Raw genomic sequence first — 13,983 nt, 5'->3', positions numbered from 1 at the left:
CCGTAAAGAAGGGCTGGTGTTCAACAGTCACAAATGCAACATTAACATGCAGCAAATCAATTTCTTTTGATCGATTTATTTGAGTGCTGGTATCCATCCTGACACCGGCAAACTGAAGGATATCCATGCGATGCCAACACCCCAAGGAGGATCTTTGACAATGTTTGGGTCTTTTCAACTTTTTGTCCCTTTACATACCTAATTTTCCACAAAAAGTGTCATTTCAACAGGAACTGTTGAAAAAGAAAATGCCTTTCCTGTGGCAAAAAGACCACCAACATCTCTTTGAGGCACAAAAAAAGTCATTGTCAGAAGCATTGTTATTGCAATGCTACAATCCCAGAGAAGTAACCACTTTAGAAGTGAATGCATCCTAAAATGGCTTAGGAGCATGCATATTACAGAAGGGTAAACCCACTGCATTCGCTTCAAAAACCATATCTGCGGCACAGTCCAATTAGTCGAACATAGAGAGGGAAACATCAGCCTTGGTGTTTGGAATTATGTGTTTTCACAACAACCTCTTCGGGAAGAGATCAATGGTAGAGACTGACCTCAAACCACTCCAGGTGATTTGTGGGAAACCATTGACTAGCGTGCCGCCAAGGCTGCAATCTCTGCTAGTAAAGATGCAGGGTTACGACTGTGAGGTTCAGTTATAAACCTGATAACTTCATGCTTACATCTAAGATGCTCAGCAGCCTACCCAATCCAATGAAGACCACAGATGTGACCATAGATCTACAGGTCGACCTGCTCGACATTGAACTTGAATATGTTCGACCTCTGGACCTGATGAATCTCGCACAACAAAGCGTCAGCAACTAAATGTGGAGGCAGCAAAAAGATTCCAATGCTGCAGAAACTCCAAAAAAAGATAATTGAAGGATGGTCAGACTTCATTCAGGACGTCCAAGAGTATGTGAGACAATTTTGGGCTTGTCAGGATGGGCTAGGCATATCCTGGGGAGTCATCTTCAAGGGCAAGCCGGAATCATTGCGGTGTGACATACTACAGCAACTTTATCATTCACACATGGGCATAGATCATATGAGTAGGCTAGCGAGAGAGATCGTCTATTGGCCAGGTATGAATGATGACAATGAAGTCACAGATAAGAAGTGCAAGGCATGTCAGGAAAATATGCCAAATCAGCACAAGGAACTGCTTTTACACACAAAGTTCCAACTCATCCTTCAGCCAAGATTAGTTAGGACCTCTTCGATGTCCATGGGGATTATTTCTTAGGTGTCACTGATTACTTTTCCAAGTATCCTATCATTCATCAATTGCATGATATATCAATTACAAATCTAGCACACACGCTAACTGCTATTTTCAGTATTTGTTGGGCACCCAGGAAGGTAATCTCAGATAGCAGACCTCAATTTGCTGGAGAGCTATTCAGGGACATGTGTGAGAAGTGGGGAATAGATCACACTGCTTCATTTCCGTACTATCCCAGATCTAACAGTATGGCCATAAGAATGGTTTGTACAGAGAAATCTTTAATTCTGAAGTGCAGACAGACCAAAGAATATCAACACATTGCAATGCTACACCTTAGGGCAAATTTCTAAGTGCAAACATCCTGTCACCAGCAGAGCTCATTTTTGGCAGACCAGTGCAAAGGAATCTACCTAGTTTTCATCAATTTTCCCTTCCAGAAGCCAGAGAAGAATTTTTGAAAACAACAGGGGAGGATGAAAGATGTGCATGACAGAAATGCAGACAAAGAATTGGCAAGTTTAAAGATAGGACGACAGGCTCCAATACAGCATTCCACGGAAGGTATATAGCAACCAGCTGAAGTGACAAAGTGAATGTTGTTTAAGTCCATGTGGTTACGTTTTCTGTACACATTACTAGAGGAGAAATGATGCAATGTATCATGTGACTCAGTCTGTCTCAGTCTGCTGTGAGGGAGCCACCAGATCAGACTTGTGTACAAGTTTTCCTACTTGGTAATACTGCGACCAACTCTTCAACGCCTTAATAAATGAACCCACATATTTGTGTGTTAACCAATCCCTGATATGCATGGTTGGTGCCTTGATGTTTATTTGTTAGTAAGCACAAGGAGAAGAGAACACAACAATCAGCCCGCTTCAGGCAGCTCCACTCTGAGCCTATTTCACACCAATCTGCTCCAGGCCTGCTCCCAACCTCCTACATGCTGCTCTGTTCCTGGCCTGTTTTATGCTGCTCCATTCTGGGCTGCTTCACGGCACTCCTCTCCCGGCCTATTTTATGTTACGCCACTCCTCTCCTCCTTCACGCTGCCCCGTTCCTCTCCTCCTTCACGCTGTCCCGCCACGCTGCCTGCCTCATTGTTTCTGCTCAGCTCCTGCCTTCCTTCATGTTGCATTGTTCCCTACTGCTTCTTGCAGCTTGCTTCACATTATTCCGCTCCTGGCCTGCTCCACACAGATTCACTCCTGGCCTGCTTCAGACTGCTCCACTCCACTCCTGGCCTGCTACAAACTGTACGGCTCCCCACCTTCTTCAAGCTGCCCCACCCCCGGCCTGTTTAATGCTGCTCCGCTCTGGGCCTGCTTCACACTGGTCTGCTCGGCCTACTTTGTGCTGCTCCTCTCCATTCTGCCACACGCTGCTCCGCTCCAGATCTGCTTCATAATGCTCCTTGCCTGCTCCCAACCTTCCACACCCCACTTTGCTCCAGGCTTGCTCCAAGCCACGCTACTCCCCTCCTGCCTACCCCATGCCACTCTGCTCCTGCCCTGCCTCACGCCATTTCGTTCCTGGCTGGGCCTACCTCACACCACTCCGTTCCCAGCCGGGCCTGACTCACACTGCACTGCTCCTGGCCTGTTATATACTACTCTCCTCTGGACCTGCTTCACATGGCTCCGCTACGGGCCTGCCACAGGCTACTCTGCTCCGGTCCCAGCCTGCCACATGCTGATCCAATCTCAGCTTGCTCCACTCTGCTCCGAGCCTGCTTCACAATGCTCCTTGCCTGCTCCTGACCCACTTCACGCTACTCCACTCCTGGCCTGATCCACTATGCTTCCTTCATGTTCCCAAACTCCTACACACTGCTTCGCTCCCAACCTGTTATTTTCTGCTCCTCTCCCAGCCTGCCTTAGCTGCTCTGTTCCAGGCCTGCCTCACACTGCATGGTTCTGGGCCTGCTCCATGCTGCTTGGCTCCCGGCCTGCCTCACGCTGCTCTGCTCCTGGCCTGCTCCACGCTGCTCTGCTCCTAACCTGCTCCACTCTGGGCCAGGCCTGCCATAGCTGCTGCACTGTTGGCCAGCATCACGCCACTCCACTCTGGACTTGCCTCACACTGCTCTGGGCATACTTCACGCTGCTCCAGGCCTACTTCACACTGCTCCCATCAAGGCCAGGCCTGCCTGACACCACTCTGTTCCAAGCCTTCCTCATGCTGTTCCACTCCGGGCCTGCTTTACACAAGTTCATGCTTCTTTGCTCTGGGCCTGCTTTGCGCTGCTCCACTCCAGAGCAGCTTCACACTGCTCCGCCCTGGCTTGCTCTATGCAGGTCACTCTGCTTCACTTCCGAACCACTTGGCAATCCACGCTCCGGTGGCCACTGCCCGAGGCCAAGAATACTGGATACTAGAATAGCATCGTGCAGTGTGTGGGAATAACGTCATGACGCATGGAGGTCCATCAACGTTTGAAATGGAAAAGGTGCAATAGAAAGTGGAAAGGCCAAAGTGCAAGTTAGTGAGACAACAGGGTGGGGGGAAGGCAGGGGTGGAAAAAAAACCTAAATCAACTTTTGTTTTCTGTGTCCCAGTCCGTTTGAGGCTGCTGTAGATGGGGAAAGGAACAAGGACAGGCCCCTGCCGTTGCTTCAATGTGGTAAGTATACTAAGGCACAAAATTCCGCAGATAAAGTCATCGAGTACCGTACAGTGGTCAGACTAGCTAAAAAGCAGACTGTCCAGTATAAACCAGATGAATGGCCACCCTAACTCCCGTCTTGCTTCACATTGCTCTGTTTCTGGCCTGCTTCACATATATATCAAAAGTGTACCCTACAGGCACTTCAAGTGAATCAGAAATAATATATCAGATATAGAAAATGGATGCCACCAACGCTTCCAAGTGGATAAGAAACATATAAAACATAGATAGTATACTCTACCAACACATTAAGTGAATCAGAAACATTACATAAGACATAGAAAGTGTACCACAACTGAAGTGAATCGGAAAGATCACAAATTGAAAATGTGCCACACCAACACTTGAGGTGAATTGGAAAGATCAGGGATAGAACGTGTACCACACCAACACTTGAATATAGAAAGTGTACCACACTAACACTTGGAATGAATCAGAAGGATCAGAGATAGAAGGTGTACCACACCAACACTGGAAGTGAATTGGAAGGATCAGAGATAGAAAGTGTGCAACACCGACACTGGAAGTGAATCTCAAATGATCAGATACAGAAAGTGCACCACACCAACACAAGTTAATCAGAAGGATCAGAGATAGACAGTATACCACACCGACACTGGATGTGAATCGGAAGGATCAGAGATAGAAAGTATCTCACATCGACACTGGATGTGAATCGGAAGGAACAGATACAGAAAGTGCACCACATCAACTCTTGAAGTGAATCTTGAAAGATCAGATACAGAAAGTACACCACACCAGCATGTGAAATGAATCAGAAGGATCAGAGATAGAAAGTGTACCACATCAACACTTCAAGCAAATCGGAAGAATCAGATATAGAAAGTGTACTACACACAACACTCCAAGTGAATCGTAAAGATCAGAGATAGAAAGTGTACCCCAATAACACATGAAGTGAATCAGAAGGATCAGATAAAGTGTACCACACACAACATTTCAAGTGAATCAGAAAGATCAGATATAGAAAGTGTACCACATCAACCCTCAAGTGAATCGGAAGAATCAGATATAGAAACCTTAGCATACTTCAAGTGAATTGGAAAGATCAGAGATAGAAAGTGTGCCATACCAACATCTGAAGTGAATCGGAGGATCAGGGATAGAAAGTGTAACACACAGAACACTTGAAGTGAATCGGAGGATCAGAGATAGAAAGTGTACCACATCAACACTTCATGTGAATCGGAAGGATCGGATATAGAAAGTGTGCCAGACCAACACCTGAAGTCACGTCGTGCTGCTCCTCTCCGGATCCGCGTCATGCTGTGCCACTTCGGGCCTGCCACACGCTCCTCCACTCCCAGCCTACCACAGGCTGCTCCACTCTGGCCCAGCCACAGGCTACTCCACTCTGGCCCAGCCACAGGCTACTCCACTCCTGGCCAGCCACAGGCTGCTCCACTCTGGCCCAGCCACAGGCTGCTCCACTCTGGCCCAGCCACAGGCTACTCCACTCCTGGCCAGCCACAGGCTGCTCCACTCTGGCCCAGCCACAGGCTGCTCCACTCTGGCCCAGCCACAGGCTACTCCACTCTGGCCCAGCCACAGGCTACTCCACTCCGGGCCAGCCACAGGCTACTCCACTCCTGGCCAGGCACCCGCTGCTTCTCTCTGCTCGAAGCCTGCTTCATACTGCTTTCTGCCTGATCGTCACTGCAGTGACGTAAAGGAAGACAATTGGATGGTGATTGTAAGAAAACTGGTAAGGATTGTGGAACTTAATGAATGGGGAATATGAGGGCTGATTGTGTTGAAGTGCTCCTCAATGAGCTTGACTCCAGAGAACTCAGGCAGATAGGGCTCTGATAGTCGCTACCTCTCCCTGTACTTCTTATTGTGCAGGTGGTGTTAAGGGTTGGTCCCTCATGATGGTGAAGTTGTGCAGCATACAGCACACGACAACAAGTCTGGATACTCACTCAGGATTATACAGCAAAGTTCCACTGGAATGGTCCAACCAGCAGAAGCATTGTTTGAGTACACCAAATGTTTACCTGATAATGACATTGTCACGCCACGATCTACATCATGACCCCTGCCAATTTTGGGTGGATGTCTTGCTCGTCTGCTCAAATAAGATTAATATTCGGACCCCTTGGGAAGGAAGCAGCAATGGAAGGGGTAAGTCATTCGCCTCATTTTAGCTGCCTTGCCATCCAGTTTCCACCAGGCAAGAACTTAAAATTGAGGCCAGTATGTTTTAGAACGATAAGGAAACAAAATCAATAATATGACAGTAATGCAGTACTTGCAAACAGTGACCATAATGTGATAGAGTTGACAATAAGTTTCAGAAGGATAATGTGGTTGGCATCCTTCCATCTATGAAAGATGATGGACACGCAGCAAACAATCCATTTAGGTGGGGTGTCTTCTCTTTTCCGTCACAAGCGCTGCACATGAAGCTGCCAAGTTATGCTGAGAGTTGTTGTTTTTGATATTGGCACCTGTTGCCAAGCTTCTGTTGCAACTGGTCATCATGGTAGTGCATACCAGTCCACAGGATGTGTCAAAACGATAAAGATCATACAGGAACCTAGGTTTTAAACTTATGTAAGACTAATTGGGCGGCACAGTGTCGCAGTGGTTAGCACCGCAGCCTCACAGCTCCAGCGACCCGGGTTCAATTCTGGGTACTGCCTGTGTGGAGTTTGCAAGTTCTCCCTGTGTCTGCGTGGGTTTTCGCCGGGTGCTCCGGTTTCCTCCCACCACCAAAAGACTTGCAGGTTGGTAGGTAAATTGGCCATTATAAATTGCCCCTAGTATAGGTAGGTGGTAGGGGAATATGGGGACAGGTGGGGATGTGGTAGGAATATAGGATTAGTATAAATGGGTGGTTGATGGTTGGCACAGACTCGGTGGGCCGAAGGGCCTGTTTCAGTGCTGTATCTCTAAATAAAATAAAAATAATTTGGAAGGCCTGAGGCGTCAGCTGAACACATTAAACTGTGCTGAGCTGTTAACGGATAAAAGCTAGAAAAACAGTGGGAGGTATTCAAAGTAATTTTTGGTACAATACAGGACTAATGCGTATCTCTAAAGAGCAATTGTTTCACTTCTAAAAACAAGCAACCATGGTCAACATTTGAGGCCAGACACAATTTAAAGCTAATGGACTGGGAGAAATATAGAAAGAAACAAGGGACACTAAGAAAATATTAAGATCTGCAAAAAGTGAAAATGAAAAAACTGGCAAGCAATATGAACGTTACTAGTAAAAGTTTTATAAATATATTAGGTGTAAGAAAATAGAGAAGGGAGAAGAGGGCCCATTCAAGACGAACACAGGTGATACTGCAAGGTCATGTCAGATATATTAACTGAGTACGTTTGCATTTATTCGCACAGTTCAGTAAGAGGATAAAATACCAATGGCTGAACGGAAATTAAAATTAAACCGGGAAGAACTTATTTGATTCAATGTGTTAAAACAAAATGGAAATGGAGAAAACAATGGGACTTAGGATAGATACATCTCAAGGACCTTACATTTTGCAACGGCAAGCCCGGTCATGGCTGCTGTCTTCTTTTGAGCATTCCAATGTAGAGCCAGCTCCCACCTCCATGCAGCGGCCAGCACCACTAATTGGGCACCGAGCTCACCTTCGGCCCAATTAGTGGCTTTCTAGGATTAAAAATCAAATCCCAGATACTTAAAAGCCTGTCAGTTTAACATCAGTTGTGGGTAAGCTACTAGAAACTGTCATTAGGGATAAAGTGACTGAGCACTTGAACAAATATGAGCGATCAGAAACAGCCAGCATGGATTTGTTCAGGGCAAATCTTGTCTGACTAATCTAGTTCAGTTTTTGGAGGAGGTGACTAATAAGGTAGATAAGTTATCTATATGGACGTCTAGAAGGCATTCAATAAAATTCCATACAAGAGATTAGCAAAAATGAGAGCACACAGAATGGGAGGTAGCCTTTTGAGTACCAAAATTGGTTTGAAGATGAGACAGAGTGAGGAGTAAAGGGTATGTAATCAGAATAGTAGAATGTGACATATGGTGCTCCCCGAGAATCTGTTCTGAGGTCTCAACTTTTCACCATACTTAAAGATTTGAATGAAGGGAGAGTTGTTTATCCAAGTTTCCAGATGAAACTATGTTAGGAAGGACAGTGAGTTGAAACAGGAAGTTGCAAAGGGACATAAATGAAGCGAGAGGACAAAACTATGGCAAATGGTGCTTTTTGTGGGCAATTTGGAGTATTTTCTAAATGATGTGAAACTAGGAATTGTAGAGGAGCACACATTTAGGAGATTAAGCAAACAAATCATTAAAAACTAGTAGACATTTACAAAAAGCAATCAAAAAGGGTAATGGAATGATGGGCTTTATCTCAATGGAACTGGAAAACAAAACAGAAGTTATGCTTCAGTAATAGGATCTTGGTTTTTATCTCATCTGGAGCACTGCGTTCAGTTTTGGGTATTGCACCTCAGGAAGGATTTATTGCCCTTGGAGTTGGTGCAGTGTGGATTCACAGAACAACATTGATGCGTACCAGGGTTAAATTATGAGGACATATTTCACAATCTTGAAAGGCAGCAGGTGGGGATGGGGGTGGAATTCCCTCGAGTATAGAAGATTAACAAGTGATCTGATTGAGAACTATTAAAAGGATTCAATAATAAATATACAGAGAAACTAATTCATCTGATGGGGGGAATCAAGGACAAGAGACATAAAATTAGAACTAGGCCATTCAGGAAGCAGTTTTTCAGCAGTAGCAGTCTGGAACTCACTCCTCCTAAGGCTGTGGTTGGTGGGTTAATTGAATTTTTCAGAACAGATTGACAGATTTTTGCTCGGTAAAGGTATCAAGGCATATGGAAGCAAAGGCAGGTAAATAAAGTTGAGGTGCTTACTACCCATCATTTAACTGAATACCACAGCAGGACCAAAGGGCTGAATGGCTTACTCCTGTAATTAACGTTCCCTAACATCTTCTCCAGAAGTAGTGGAACTACAATTATATAGTTTCCTCTAATTAGACAGTCAAACCATTTCCTCATTTTGACACACTATATATTCAGAGCACTTAATTCTTTTGATCAAGTAACCTTCAGCTTGTTGAGCTAACATGATTTAATCACATGATTCTCAGTTATACAGACAGCAATGGGAGATGTAAAATTTACTCAAGCAAACATGTATTCACAGTGGCATGCTTAATAGTTCCCTGCATCGTATTCCATCATGAGCTCCATCAACGTGCCCTAAATGATGACAGTCAAAGGCTTCTGTGGACGTGAAAGAGACTCCAGGATGATATGTTGCCTCCCTGGTGCCAGGGTCAAGGATGTCTCTGAACGGACAGGGGGCATTCTGAAGGGGGAGGGTGAACAGCCAGAGGTTGTGGTACACATTGGTACCAATGACATAGGCAGGAAGAGTGACGAGGGCCTGCAGGGGGAGTTTAGGGAGTTAGGTAGAAAGTTAAAAAAGTCAGGACCTCTTGGGTTGTAATCTCGGGATTACTCCCTGTGCCACGTACCAGTGAGGCTAGAAATAGGAAGATAGTGCAGCTAAACACGTGACTGAACAGCTGGTGTAGAAGGGAGGGCTTCAGATATCTGGACCATTGGGATCTCTTCAGGGACAGATGGGACCTGTACAAGAAGGACAGGTTGCATCTAAACTGGAGGGGCACAAATATCCTGGCTGCGAGGTTTGCTAGCCTCACTCAGGAGGGTTTAAACTATTGTGGCAGGGGGGTGGGAACCAGAGCAGGAGGACAGCAAGTGAAATAAATGAGGGGGAACTAGTAAATAAGGCCAGTAAGACTAAGAGGAAGAGCAGGCAGGGAGATGTTGTGGAGCACAGCGGTACAGGTGGTCTGAAGTGCATTTGTTTCAATGCGAGAAGTATAACAGGTAAGGCAGATGAACGTAGAGCTTGGATTAGTACTTGGAACTATGATGTTGTTGCTATTACAGAGACTTGGTTGAGAGAAGGACAGGATTGGCAGCTAAATGTTCCAGGATTTAGAAGCTTCAGGCAGGATAGAGGGGGGTGTAAAAGGGGTGGGGGAGTGCATTACTTGTTAAAGAGGATATCACAGCTGTACTGGAGGACACCTCGGAGGAGTCGAGCATGCGAGGCAATATGGGCGGAGCTCAGGAATAGGAAGGGTGCAGTCACGATGTTGGCTTTCTACAGACCTCCCAACAGCCAGCGGGAGGTAGAGGAGCAGATATGTAGACAGATTTTGGAAAGATGTAAAGGTAACAGGGTTGTAGTGGTGGGTGATTTTAACTTCCCCTATATTGACTGGGACTCACTTAGTGCTAGGGGCTTGGATGGGGCAGAATTTGTAAGGAGCATCCAGGAGGGCTTCTTGAAACAATATGTAGATAGTCCAACTAGGGATGTGGCCGTACTGGACCTGGTATTGGAGAATGAGCCCGGCCAGGTGGTCGAAGTTTCAGTAGGGGAGCATTTCGGGAACAGTGACCATAATTCCATAAGTTTTAAGGTACTTGTGGATAAGGATAAGAGTAGTCCTCGGGTGAAGGTGCTAAATTGGGGAACGCTAATTATAACAATATTTGGCAGGAACTGAAGAATTTAGATTGAGGGCGGCTGTTTGAGGGTAAATCAACATCTGACATGTGGGAGTCTTTCAAATGTCAGTTGATTAGAATCCAGGACCAGCATGTTTCTGTGAGGAAGAAGGATAAGTTTGGCAAGTTTCGGGAACCTTGGATAACATGGGATATTGTGAGCCTAGTCAAAAAGAAAAAGGAAGCATTCGTAAGGGCTGGAAGGCTAGGAACAGTCAAATCCCTTGAGGAATATAAAGAAAGTCGGAAGGAACTTAAACAAAGAGTCAGGAGGGCTAAAAGGGGTCATGAAAAGTCATTGGCAAACAGGATTAAGGATAATCCCAAGGCTTTTTATACGTATATAAAGAGCAAGAGGGTAACTAGGGAAAGGGTTGGCCCACTCAAGGACAGAGAAGGGAATCTATGTGTGGAGCCAGAGGAAATGGGCGAGGTACCAAATGAGTACTTTGCATCAGTATTCACCAAAGAGAGGGACTTGGTGGATGATGAGCCTAGGGAAGGGAGTGTGGATAGTCTCAGTTATCTCATTATCAAAAAGGAGGAGGTGTTGGGTGTCTTGTAAAGCATTAAGGTAGATAAGTCCCCAGGGCCTGATGGGATTACCCCAGAATACTAAGGGAGGCAAGGGAAGAAATTGCTGGGGCCTTGAGAGAAATCTTTGGCATCCTCATTGGCTACAGGTGAGGTCCCAGGGGACTGGAGAATAGCCAATGTTGTTCCTTTGTTTAAAAAGGGTAGCAAGGATAATCCAGGAAATTATAGGCCGGTGAGCCTTACATCAGTGGTAGGGAAATTATTGGAGAGGATTCTTTGGGACAGGATTTACTCCCATTTGGAAACAAACGAACTTATTAGCGAGAGGCAGCATGGTTTTGTGAAGGGGAGGTCGTGTCTCACTAATTTGATTGAGTTTTTTGAGGAAGTGACAAAGATGATTGCTGAGGGAAGGGCAGTGGATGTTATCTATATGGACTTCAGTAAAGCCTTTGACAAGGTCCCTCATGGCAGACTGGTACAAAAGGTGAAGTCACATGGGATCAGAGGTGAGCTGGCAAGATGGATACAGAACGAGCTCAGTCACAGAAGACAGAGGGTAGCAGTGGAAGGGTGCTTTTCTGAATGGAGGGATGTGACTAGTGTTGTTCCGCAGGGATCTGTGCTGGGACCTTTGCTCTTTGTAGTATATATAAATGATTTGGAGGAAAATGTAGCTGGTCTGATTAGTAAGTTTGCGGACGACACAAAGGTTGGCGCAGTTGCGGATAGTGATGAGGATTGTCAGAGGATACAGCAGGATATAGATCGGTTGGAGACTTGGGCGGAGAAATAGCAGATTTAATCTGGACAAATGTGAGGTAATGCATTTTGGAAGGTCTAATGCAGGTGGGAAGTATACAGTAAATGGCAGAATCCTTAGGAGTATTGACAGGCAGAGAGATCTGGGCGTACAGGTCCACAGGTCACTGAAAGTGGCAACGCAGGTGGATAAGGTAGTCAAGAAGGCATACGGCATGCTTGCCTTCATTGGTCGGGGCATAGAGTATAAAAATTGGCAAGTCATGCTGCAGCTGTACAGAACTTTAGTTGGGTCACCCTTAGAATATTGCGTGCAATTCTGGTCGCCACACTACCAGAAGGATGTGGATGCTTTGGAGAGGGTACAGAAGAGGTTTACCAGGATGTTGCCTGGTCTGGAGGGCATTAGCTATGAGGAGAGGTTGGATAAACTTGGATTGTTTTCACTGGAACGACGGCGGCGGAGGGACGACATGATAGAGGTTTACAAAGTTATGAGCGGCATGGACAGAGTGGATAGTCAGAAGCTTTTTCCCAGGGTGGAAGAGTCAGTAAGGGACATAGGTTTAAGGTGAGAGGGGCAAAGTTTAGAGGGGATGTGCGAGGCAAGTTCTTTACACAGAGGGTGGTGAGTGCCTGGAACTTGCTGCCAGGGGAGATTGTGGAAGTAGGTAGGATAGCGACGTTTAAGAGGCATCTTGACAAATACATGAATAGGATGGGAATAGAGGGATACAGTCCCCGGAAGTGCAGAAGGTTTTAGTTTAGGCAGGCATAAAGATCGGCGCAGGCTTGGGGGGCCGAATGGCCTGCTCCTGTGCTGTATTGTTCTTTGTTGACCATTGAGCCAATACACCTCTTCCCACAACAATGGGAGAAAAGCATATTTTTCTTCAAAATTCTAGGCTTTTGAAAATTGAACTTTTTTCTAAGTAACAAAACATTAGCAGCTAATCCCAATGCACCTGCAATTCTGATTATTTAACATTTTTTAAACAGTTAGTGAGCCACTTAACCAGTACCAATGTTGAACAGTTCAATAATACCGCTCCAGGGAGTATAACTATTGGAGGAAACTCTAACAGAGAAAAACATTTTTCTTTTATTCTCAGGATATATTGCCTATCTCCACTTGCTCTATGATGCTTAGACTTTCTTCTCGAGTTTGTTTAACTGAATGGCTTGCCAGATCACTTTAGAAGGCACTAAATGTTAACCAAGTAGAATGGATTAGTCATGTCTAACAGTTTTGTCCAATAGCTTAGCTACTAGCCATATGTGACTCATTGGGAATCCCAGTGTGACTAATTTAATTTTGATCAGCAAATTTTAATGAGCATTCGACACTCGATGGGCATGATACTAATTCTCATATTTACATGATGTTTACAAGTACATTTTAAATTGTGTGTTGGCAAAATGATGTGTGCAAATATTTTTAAATCATTATGTGCTCTTTACTTCCTTGATTACCGTTAAAATGGTGTGTAACATGCATGAAAGCAGCAGACTTCAGCAACTTTGAAATAGCAGCAATATTAGGCTGAATTTTATCAGTGCACCGCACTCTTTGAAGTCGGCAGCCTTCCGACACAGAAGCGCCGCCGCAGAGCCCCCACGATATTACATGCGGGGGCAGAGCAGCTGCCCCCGCAGACATAGGGGGGTGGCTGCCACACCCCAGCAACGCTGTCCGGTGCCGCTGTGCAGGCACCATTTTTAAAGGGCTTGAAGCTCTTTAGCGACATTTAATTTTTTTTAAAGTGACACGGTTTCAATTAATTTAAACTAAAATTTTATTAAAACTTCAAATCTCCTCTTCCCCCCAATGCATAAATAAGTAGTTTTATGCCCTATCCCCACCTCCACCCCAAAAAAGTGAGTTCTCACTCATGACCTTTCCCCCCGAAACTTTATTCCCTTTGACCCTAAACCCCTTCCCACAGCCAATAAGGATTGTTTCTCCCACTTCCTCCCCACCCTCCTGCCCTGATACTTTTATTCCTCCCCTCTCTCCACCAGTGTTTTGACTTGGAACTCCATACGGAATTCCGAAGGCGCCCAAGTTGCGGTTGCCAGCAGCAAGTAGGTTCATTTGTATTTTAAGTAACCTCATTTCCATACTTTAATGGCAGCGGTGGCGGTGTTCCGCGCAGTGGCCTTGCTGCCGCTAATATCCGGCAGGGCCTTC

This window comes from Heterodontus francisci, chromosome 22 (genome assembly GCF_036365525.1).
Source record: "Heterodontus francisci isolate sHetFra1 chromosome 22, sHetFra1.hap1, whole genome shotgun sequence".
NCBI classification, from domain to species: Eukaryota; Metazoa; Chordata; class Chondrichthyes; order Heterodontiformes; family Heterodontidae; genus Heterodontus; species Heterodontus francisci.
The sequence above is the reverse complement of the archived record's forward strand: the minus strand, read 5'-3'. Positions refer to the sequence as shown.